Source organism: Arachis stenosperma, chromosome 1, assembly GCF_014773155.1.
Source record: "Arachis stenosperma cultivar V10309 chromosome 1, arast.V10309.gnm1.PFL2, whole genome shotgun sequence".
Taxonomy (NCBI): Eukaryota; Viridiplantae; Streptophyta; class Magnoliopsida; order Fabales; family Fabaceae; genus Arachis; species Arachis stenosperma.
In genome coordinates, this window is record NC_080377.1 from 105837064 (window position 1) to 105848206 (window position 11143).

An 11143-nucleotide genomic window follows, 5' to 3' on the forward strand; every position below is an offset into this window, starting at 1 on the left:
TTGTTGATGAGCTCCTTTAGAAACTTAGCATACAAGGGCATTTGCTCCAAAGCCTCTGCCAAAGGTATGTTAATCTCCAACTTCTTGAAAGTCTCAAGAAATTTGTGGAAGTGCTGGTCCTTTGTTTCCTTGTGAAATCTCTGTGGATAAGGTAGTGGTGGTGTTGAGCTCTTCTCCACTTGATGCTGTTTTGGAATTGGTTCTTCCATGATTTTCTTTCCTTTCTTCAAATTCTGTGGCTTGTTGTCTTCCTCTGTGAGTTGTTCTGGAGCACTCTTGCTTATTGTGTCTTTGTTGATGACTTCATCCTTCTTTGTTGGTTCAGTGTTATTCTCCATAAGCTTCTTTGTTGCTCCTTGGTTACTATCTGTTAACACTCTTCCACTTCTTAGTTGCACCACCTTGCATTCTTCCTTTGGGTTGGGGATGGTGTCACTAGGTAGTGAACTTGATGGCTTCTCAACAGAGATCTTCTTAGAGATTTGCCAAATCTGCCTCTCTAGGTTCTTCATGGTAGCTTCTTGATTTTTGTTTGTCAATTCTTGGCTTCATTAGTTTCTCCCGGAGTAGCTCTAGATGGTGATTCTCTGTGAATCTTGTGTGGGGTTGGTTTGGGGTGTTGATGGATGAAGATAAGTGTTTTGGTTAGTTGGGTGGTTATTGGTTGGGTATTGGTTAGAATTTGGGTAGTTGTTTTGTGGTTTTCTGTATGAGTTTTGGTTAGTGGTGCACGAAATTGCAATAACACTTTTGCAATCCCGCACAACTAACCAGCAAGTGCACTGGGTCGTCCAAGTAATACCTTGCGTGAGCAAGGGTCGATCCCACGGAGATTGTCGGCTTGAAGCAAGCTATGGTTATCTTGTAAATCTTAGTCAGGATATCAGAAATTATCAGGATTGATTGTAAAAAGCAATAGAACATGTAATGGTTACTTGTATTGCAGTAATGGAGAATAGGTTGGGGTTTTGGAGATGCTCCATCTTCTGAATCTCTGCTTTTCTACTGTCTTCTTCATCAAACACGCAAGTCTCCTTCCATGGCAAGCTCGTGTAGGGTTTCGCCGTTGTCAATGGCTACCTCCCATCCGCGCAGTGAAAGCTAATGCACGCACTCTGTCACAGTACTGCCAATCACCGGTTTGGTTCCCTCCCCTACTGGAATAGAATCACTCTTTGCGTCTGTCACTAACGCCCAGTAGGTTACAGGTTGAAGCACGTCACAGTCATTCAATCATTGAATCCTACTCAGAATACCACAGACAAGGTTTAGACCTTCCGGATTCTCTTGAATGCTGCCATCAGGTCCTGCCTATACCACGAAGATTCCGATTAAAGAACCCAAGAGATATACTCAATCTAAGATAGAACAGAGGTGGTTGTCAGGCACATGTTCATAGTTGAGAATGATGATGATTGTCACGGATCATCACATTCATCCGGATTAAGAACAAGTATTATCTTAGAACGGAAGCAAGCATGATTGAATGAGAAACAGTAGTAATTGCATTAATCCATCAAGACACAGCAGAGCTCCTCACCCCCAACCATGGGGTTTAGAGACTCATACTGTGGAAGTAAACGTATACAAAATGTTATGCGGTCATAAGGTACGGATACCATGTCAAAAGATCCTATAAGTAGTAAACTAGTGTCCTAAGGTTTACAGAAATGAGTAAATGACAGAAAAATCCACTTCCGGGCCCACTTGGTGTGTGCTTGGGCTGAGCAATGAAGGAATTTCGTGTAGAGACATTTTCTGGAGTTAAACGCCAACTTTCATGCCAGTTTGGGCGTTTAACTCCAATTTTTATGCCAGTTCCGGCGTTTAACGCTGGAATTTCTGTAGGTGACTTTGAGCGCCGGTTTGGGCCATCAAATCTTGGGCAAAGTATGGACTATTATATATTGCTGGAAAGCCCAGGATGTCTACTTTCCAATGCCGTTGAGAGCGCGCCAATTGGGCTTCTGTAGCTCCAGAAAATCCACTTTGAGTGCAGGGAGGTCAGAATCCAACAGCATCTGCAGTCCTTTTGAGTCTCTGGATCAGATTTTTGCTCAGATCCCTCAATTTCAGTCAGAAACTACCTGAAATCACAGAAAAACACACAAACTCATAGTAAAGTCTAGAAAAGTGAATTTTAATTAAAAACTAATAAAAATATACTAAAAACTAACTAAAAGATACTAAAAACATACTAAAAACAATGCCAAAAAGCATACAAATTATCCGCTCATCACAACACCAAACTTAAATTGTTGCTTGTCCCCAAGCAACTGAAAATCAAAATAGGATAAAAAGAAGAGAATATACTATTGACTCCAAATTATCAGAGAAACATAGCTCCAATTAGATGAGCGGGACTAGTAGCTTTTTGCCTCCGAACAGTTTTGGCATCTCACTCTATCCTTTGAAGTTCAGAATGATTAGCATCTATAAGAACTCAGAACTCAGATAGTGTTATTGATTCTCCTAGTTAAGTATATTGATTCTTGAACATAGCCAGTGTATGAGTCTTGGCTGTGGCCCAAAGCACTCTGTCTTCCACATTACCACCGGATACATACATGCCACAGACACATAATTGGGTGAACATTCTTAGATTGTGACTCAGCTTTGCTAAAGTCCCCAATTAGAGGTGTCCAGGGTTCTTAAGCACACTCTTGTTGCCTTGGATCACAACTTTATTTCCTTCTCTTTTTTTTTTCTTTTTCTTTCTCTTTTTTTTTTCGAATTTTTTTTTTCACTGCTTTTCTTGCTTCAAGAATCAATTTGATGATTTTTCAGATCCTCAATAACAGTTCTCTTTCTCCTCATTCTTTCAAGAGCCAACAAATTTAACATTCTTAAAACAACAAATTCAAAAGACATATGCACTGTTCAAGCATTCATTCATAAAACAAAAAGTATTGTCACCACATCAAACTAATTCAACTAGTTTCAGAGATAAATTTCGAAACCCTGTACTTCTTGTTCTTTTGTGATTAAAGCATTTTTCTTTTAAGAGAGGTGATGGATTCATAGGACATTTATAGCTTTAAGGCATAAACTTAAATTTTATTAATTATGAACTAAGAACAAAACTCAAATATAGATATAAGATAAAATTAAAAATAGAAAACAAAATAAGAAAAACGAAAAAATTAGGCTCCTAATGATAGAGGTTTTCACAGAGTTAGGACTCAACAACCTTGATTTTGAGAAGTGGATGCTCCCTCAGCTTGAGAGGAGAGCTTTTGGCGCTTCATCTCTTGGAGTTCACGCCCCTGCTTCTCTTGCTCCTTCAGCAATTTGCAGAGCATGCAGTTTTGATTCTGCTGTTCTTCCTTCAGTTGCTCCATAGTCTCTTGCAACTTGTTAATAGATGCTTCTAGGTTGGCCCAGTAGCCAATTTCAGGGAATTCAGCGAGGAATTCCTGCGCCCTCCTCTTGATGGAGTTGTCTTGCACTTGTCCTTCCATTGACTTCTTGGTGATTGGGTGTTCAATGGGTACGAACTCATCTACTCCCATCTTCACCCCAGCCTCTTTACAGAGCAAGGAAATCAAGCTTGGATAAGCCAATTTGGCTTCAGTGGAATTCTTATTTGCAATTGTGTAAATCTCACAGGCAATCACATGATGGACCTCCACCTCTTTTCCAAGCATAATGCAATGAATCATCACTGCCCTCTTGATGGTGACCTCAGAATGGTTGCTAGTGGGCAATATGGAACGCCCAATGAAGTCTAGCCAACCTCTTGCAATTGGCTTGAGGTCTCCCCTCTTGAGTTGGTTTGGGACACCCTTAGAATTGGTTATCCACTTAGTTCCAGGGAGGCATATGTCCTCTAGAACTTGATCCAACCCCTTATCTACTCTCACCATCCTCCTATTAAAGGAATCAGGATCATCTTGCAGTTGAGGCAACTTGAAGATTTCTCTTATTTTGTCCAGATGGAAGTATATAACTTTCCCTCTGACCATGGTTCTGTAGGTATGGTAAGCAGTTCCAGTCATTCTCTGCTTATCTGTTAGCCACAGATTTGAGTAGAATTCCTGAACCATGTTCCTCCCAACCTTTGTTTCAGGATTGGTTAGAACTTCCCATCCTCTGTTTCGAATTTGCTCTTGGATCCCCGGATATTCATCTTCTTTCAGATCAAATTTAACTTCCGGATCACTGACCTCAGACCCATTATTTATGATAATGGTCTTCATGTTCTTTGGTTAAGAACTTCTCTTCATTCCAAAGATTCTTTGGATTATTCTCTTTCTTGCCTCTTAAATTGGTTTGTTTTCCCTTAGGAGCCATGATATTGATGAATCTTGGCTTAGTGATCACGGAAAAGCACACCAAACTTAGAGGTTTGCTTGTCCTCAAGCAAAAGAGAGGAGAGAAGAGAGGGGGAGGAAGAGAAAATTCGAATGGTGTGGTTGGAAGAGGGGAACAAACGTGTATTTATAAGGTGGGGAGGGGAGTTTTCGAAAAAAAGGAATTTGAAAGGAGATTTGAGAAGATATTAGAAGAAATTGAGAAAAGGGTGAAATTTTTGAACAATGTTTGTAATTGATTTGAAATAAATTTGAAAAAAAAATTTGATTTTTGAAGATTTGAAAGTGAATGATGAATGATTGAAGTGTGATTTTGTAGAAAAGTATGGGTGAGAAAAGGAAAGTTTGAAAAAATCTGATTTGAAAACAAAGCTGTGGTCCCCCCACCAAGCTGGCGTTAAACGCCCAGAATGGCACCCATTCTGGCGTTTAACGCCCATTTGTTGCCCCATTTTGGGCGTTTAACGCCCAGCCAGGTACCCTGGCTGGCGTTAAACGCCAGAAATTCTTCCTCACTGGGCGTTTTTCCAAAACGCCCAGGATGCTGCACACCTGGCGTTAAACGCCCAGAATGGTGCCCATTCTGGCGTTTAACGCCCAAAATGGCACCATTCCTGGCGTTAAACGCCCAGAATGGTACCCATTCTGGCGTTTAACGCCCAAAATGCCCCTTACTGGCGTTTTTTCGCCAGTAAGCTCATTTTCTCTGCTTTTTGAGCTGAATCCTTCTGTAACTCTGTGAATTCCTTCATTTTTGATACTTGCCTCTGTAAGAACAATTCATACAACTTCCTAATGACTGGGTTGCCTCCCAGCAAGCGCTTCTTTACTGTCTTTAGCTGGACTTTCACTGAGAATCATTCAAGTCTCAGTTTTGAGCACTCCTGCTCAACATTTCCTTCAAGATAGTGCTTGATTCTCTGTCCATTTACAATGAACTTTCTGTCAGAATCAGTATCCTGAAGCTCAACATACCCATATGGTGAGACTCCTGTAATCACATACGGACCCCTCCACCGGGATTTGAGTTTTCCTGGAAACAGTTTGAGCCTGGAGTTGAAGAGCAGAACTTTTTGTCCTGGCTCAAAGACTCTGGTTGACAATCTCTTGTCATGCCACTTCTTTGCCTTTTCCTTATAAATTTTCGCACTTTCAAAGGCATTGAGTCTGAACTCCTCTAGCTCATTTAGCTGGAGCAGTCTTTTCTCACCAGCTAACTGTGCATCCATGTTTAGGAATCTGGTTGCCCAGTAGGCTTTGTGTTCCAGTTCCACAGGCAAATGACAGGCCTTCCCATACACCAGTTGGTATGGAGAGGTGCCTATAGGAGTCTTGAATGCTGTTCTGTATGCCCACAGAGCATCATCCAAGCTCTTTGCCCAATCCTTTCTTCGGGCCATTACAGTCCGTTCCAGGATTCTTTTTAGCTCTCTGTTAGAGACTTCAGCTTGCCCATTAGTCTGTGGATGATACGGAGTTGCCACTTTATGGCTGATTCCATATATAACCATAGCAGAGTATAGCTGTTTATTGCAGAAATGAGTGCCCCCATCACTGATTAGCACTCTGGGGACGCCAAACCTGCTGAAAATGTTTTTCTGGAGGAATTTCAGCACAGTCTTGGTATCATTAGTGGGTGTAGCAATTGCTTCTACCCATTTAGATACATAGTCCACTGCCACCAGAATGTAAGTGTTTGAGTATGATGGTGGGAATGGTCCCATGAAATCAATTCCCCATACATCAAACAATTCTATCTCTAATATTCCTTGTTGAGGCATGGCATATCCGTGAGGCAGGTTACCAGCTCTTTGGCAACTGTCACAGTTACGCACAAACTCTCGGGAATCTTTATAGAGAGTAGGCCAGTAGAAGCCGCACTGGAGAACTTTAGTGGCTGTTCGCTCACTTCCAAAATGTCCTCCATACTGTGATCCATGGCAGTGCCATAGGATCCTTCGTGCTTCTTCTCTGGGTACACACCTGCGGATCACTCCGTCAGCACATCTCTTAAAGAGATATGGTTCATCCCAAAGGTAGTACTTGGCGTCTGAAATTAGTTTCTTTCTCTGCACATAACTGTACTCTTTGGGTATGAACCTCACAGCTTTATAGTTTGCAATATCTGCAAACCATGGAGCTTCCTGAATGGCAAAAAGTTGCTCATCTGGGAAAGTCTCAGAGATCTCAGTAGAAGGGAGGGACGCCCCAGCTACTGGTTCTATTCTGGACAGATGATCAGCTACTTGGTTCTCTGTCCCTTTTCTGTCTCTTATTTCTATATCAAACTCCTGCAGAAGCAACACCCATCTTATAAGCCTGGGTTTTGAATCCTGCTTTGTGAGTAAGTATTTAAGAGCAGCATGGTCAGTGTACACAATCACCTTTGATCCCACTAAGTAGGATCTAAACTTGTCAATGGCATAGACCACTGCAAGTAATTCTTTTTCTGTGGTTGTGTAATTCTTCTGTGCATCATTTAGAACACGGCTAGCATAATAAATGACATGCAGAAGTTTGTTATGCCTCTGTCCCAACACTGCACCAATGGCATGATCACTGGCATCACACATTAGTTCAAATGGTAATGTCCAATCTGGTGCAGAGATGACTGGTGCTGTGACCAGCTTAGCTTTCAGGGTCTCAAATGCCTGCAAACACTGTGTGTCAAACACAATGGTGTGTCAGCAGCTAACAGGTTACTCAGAGGTTTAGCAATTTTCGAAAAATCCTTGATAAACCTTCTGTAGAATCCTGCATGCCCCAGAAAGCTTCTGATTGCCTTAACATTGGCAGGTGGTGGTAATTTTTCAATTACCTCTACCTTTGCCTTATCCACCTCTATCCCCCTGCTTGAAATTTTGTGCCCAAGGACAATTCCTTCAGTCACCATAAAGTGACATTTCTCCCAGTTTAAAACTAGGTTAGTCTCTTGGCATCTTTTCAGGACAAGTGATAGGTGGTTAAGACAGGAGCTAAATGAGTCTCCATATACTGAAAATTCATCCATGAAGACTTCCAGAAATTTCTCTACCATATCTGAGAAGATAGAGAGCATGCACCTTTGAAAGGTTGCAGGTGCATTGCACAGACCAAAAGGCATCCTTCTGTAGGCAAACACGCCAGAAGGGCAAGTAAATGCTGTTTTCTCTTGGTCCTGAGGATCTACTGCAATCTGGTTGTAGCCTGAATAGCCATCCAAAAAGCAGTAGTAGTCATGACCAGCTAGTCTTTCTAGCATTTGGTCTATGAATGGTAAAGGAAAATGATCCTTTCTGATGGCTGTATTGAGTCTTCTGTAGTCAATACACATGCGCCACCCTGTGACTGTTCTTGTAGGAACCAGTTCATTTTTTTCATTATGAACCACTGTCATGCCTCCCTTTTTGGGAACAACTTGGACAGGGCTCACCCAGGGGCTATCAGAAATAGGATAAATAATCCCAGCCTCTAGTAATTTAGTGACCTCTTTCTGCACCACCTCCTTCATGGCAGGATTTAGCCTCCTCTGTGGTTGAACCACTGGTTTGGCATTATCCTCCAACAGGATCTTGTGCATGCATCTAGCTGGGCTAATGCCCTTGAGATCACTGATGGACCACCCAAGAGCTGTCTTGTGTGTCCTTAGCACTTTAATCAGTGCTTCCTCTTCCTGTGAATTTAAAGCTGAGCTTATAATCACTGGAAAAGTGTCACCCTCTCCCAAAAATACATATTTCAGGGATGATGGTAATGGTTTGAGTTCAGGCTTAGGAGGCTTATCCTCCTCCTGAGGAATTTTCGAAAATTCCTTTACTTCCGCTAGTTCTTCTTGATCAGGTTGAGCATCTTTGAAGATGTCCTCAAGCTCTGATTCTAGGCTTTCAGCCATATTGATCTCTTCTACCAGAGAATCAATAATGTCAACGTCCATGCAGTCTTCTGGTGTGTCTGGATGCTGCATAGCTTTCACAGCATTCAACTTGAACTCATCCTCATTGACTCTCAGGGTTACTTCCCCTTTATGTACATCAATGAGAGTTCGTCCAGTTGCTAGGAAAGGTCTTCCTAGAATGAGAGTTGCACTTTTGTGCTCCTCCATTTCCAGCACCACAAAGTCAGTTGGAAAGGCAAATGGCCCAACCTTGACAATCATGTCCTCTATTATGCCTAATGGGTGTTTAATGGAACCATCAGCAAGTTGGAGGCATATCCTGGTTGGTTTGACTTCTCCAGTCAACCCAAGCTTTCTGATAGTGGATGCAGGTATTAGATTGATGCTTGCTCCAAGATCACATAGGGCTATCTTGGTGCAGGCACCTTCTAATGTGCAGGGTATCATAAAGCTTCCAGGATCTTGAAGCTTTTCTGGTAAGCTTTTCAAAATGGCTGCACTGCATTCTTCAATGAGAAACACTTTTTCAGTTTCTCTCCAATTCTTCTTATGGCTTAAGATCTCTTTCATGAACTTAGCATAAGAGGGTATTTGCTCAAGTGCCTCTGCAAACGGAATCTTTATTTCAAGAGTCCTTAGATAGTCTGCAAAGCGGGCAAATTGCTTATCCTGTTCCGCTTTGCGGAGTTTCTGAGGATAAGGCATCTTGGCTTGATATTCTTCAACCTTAGATGCTGCAGGTTTATTCCTTACAGAAATGGTTGAAGAGGCCTTGTTAGAGGGATAATCATCAGAACTCTCAGGTGCCTGATTCTCCTTGGGCGTTTGAACGCCAGGAGTGGATGAAGTTTGGGCGTTAAACGCCAACTTCTCCCCCTTTTCTGGCGTTTGAACGCCAGAACTGGGCAGGGAATGGGCGTTTAACACCAGCTTTCCTCCCTGTTCTGGCGTTTGAACGCCAGTATTGGGCAAGGAATGGGCGTTTAACGCCGACTTTCCTTCACTTTCTGGCGTTTGAACGCCAATAATATTCCTCTCTGGGCTCTTACTGTCCTCAGAGGGATTTTGAACAGTGGCTTGGTCATCCTCTGTCAACTGTTCCTTAATTGACTTCTTGCTCTTTTGAGCAGTGGCATTCAGTGTTTTCCCACTCCTCAGTTGAACTGCTTGACATTCTTCTGTTATTTGTTTAGATATTTGCTGTTTTGCTTGATTCAACTACAGTTCTATGCTCTTGTTAGCAACCTTAGTATCATGGAGCATTTCTTTAAATTCTGCTAACTGTTCTGTCATCAGGAGCAATTGTTGATTAAGCTCATTCATCTGTTCTTGATGATCAGGATCATTGACTACTGCCATGACCTCTTCTTGTGGAACGAATTCCTTGCTAGAATATAAGTATTGGTTTCTAGCAACAATGTCTATAAGCTCTTGAGCTTCTTCAATTGTCTTTCTCATGTGTATAGATCCACCAGCTGAGTGGTCTAAAGACATCTGAGCTTTTTCTGTAAGCCCATAGTAGAAGATGTCTAACTGTACCCACTCTGAGAACATTTCAGAGGGGCATTTTCTGAGCATACCTCTATACCTCTCCAGGCATCATAAAGGGATTCATTATCCTCTTGTTTAAAGCCTTGGATGTCCAGCCTTAGCTGTGTCATCCTTTTTGGAGGGTAAAAATGATTCAGGAATTTTTCTGATAACTGTTTCCATGTCTTTATGCTTGCTGTAGGTTGGTTATTCAACCACCTTTTTGCTTGATCTTTTACAGCAAATGGAAACAGTAACAGTCTGTAGACATCCTGATCTACCTCTTTATCATGTATTGTGTCAGCAATTTGTAAGAACTGTGCCAGAAACTCAGTAGGTTCTTCCTCTGGAAGACCGGAATACTGGCAATTTTGCTGCACTATGATAATGAGTTGAGGGTTTAGCTCAAGCTGCTTGCTTTGATGGGAGGTACACAGATGCTACTCCCATATGCAGCTGTATTGGGGTTGGCATAGGACCCCAGAGTCCTTCTGGACTGGTTAATTCCACTTAAGTCCATAATGGACAAAAGGGAAATGATAATAATTGCAAAGAGATAAATTTTGTTTGTTTTTTTTTTTTTTTTTTTTTTTGAAATAACCGAAAAATAAAAATAAAAACAAAAAGGAAATTTAAAATAAAAATTCGAAAATCAAAAGGAAAATAAAATAAGATTTCGAAAATTAGAAAGAAAATAAGATCAAAGCAGATTGAGAACTGAATCAATTAGTTAATTAAAAAGATTTTGAAAACAGCAATTAAGAAGATGTGATTGAAAAGTTTTTATGAAAAAGATTTGATTTTTTTAAAAAGAGGAAAGAGAAAAACACAAAATGACACCAAACTTAGAACTTTTATGAATCAAAAAGGGACTAAGAACAAGAAAAATTCGAAAATTTAAAAGAAAAACAAAAGCATGTACTTGACACCAAACTTAGAATATGAACTAGACTCAACTAAGAGACTCTAAACCAACAAAAACAAAACAGTCCTAATCTAAGCAACAAGACAAGTCGTCAGTTGTCCAAACTCGAACAATCCCCGGCGACGGCGCCAAAAACTTGGTGCACGAAATTGCAATAACACTTTTGCAATCCCGCACAACTAACCAGCAAGTGCACTGGGTCGTCCAAGTAATACCTTGCCTGAGCAAGGGTCGATCCCACGGAGATTGTCGGCTTGAAGCAAGCTATGGTTATCTTGTAAATCTTAGTCAGGATATCAGAAATTATCAGGATTGATTGTAAAAAGAAAAAGAACATGTAATGGTTACTTGTATTGCAGTAATGGAGAATAGGTTGGGGTTTTGGAGATGCTCCATCTTCTGAATCTCTGCTTTTCTACTGTCTTCTTCATCAAACACGCAAGTCTCCTTCCATGGCAAGCTCGTGTAGGGTTTCGCCGTTGTCAATGGCTACCTCCCATC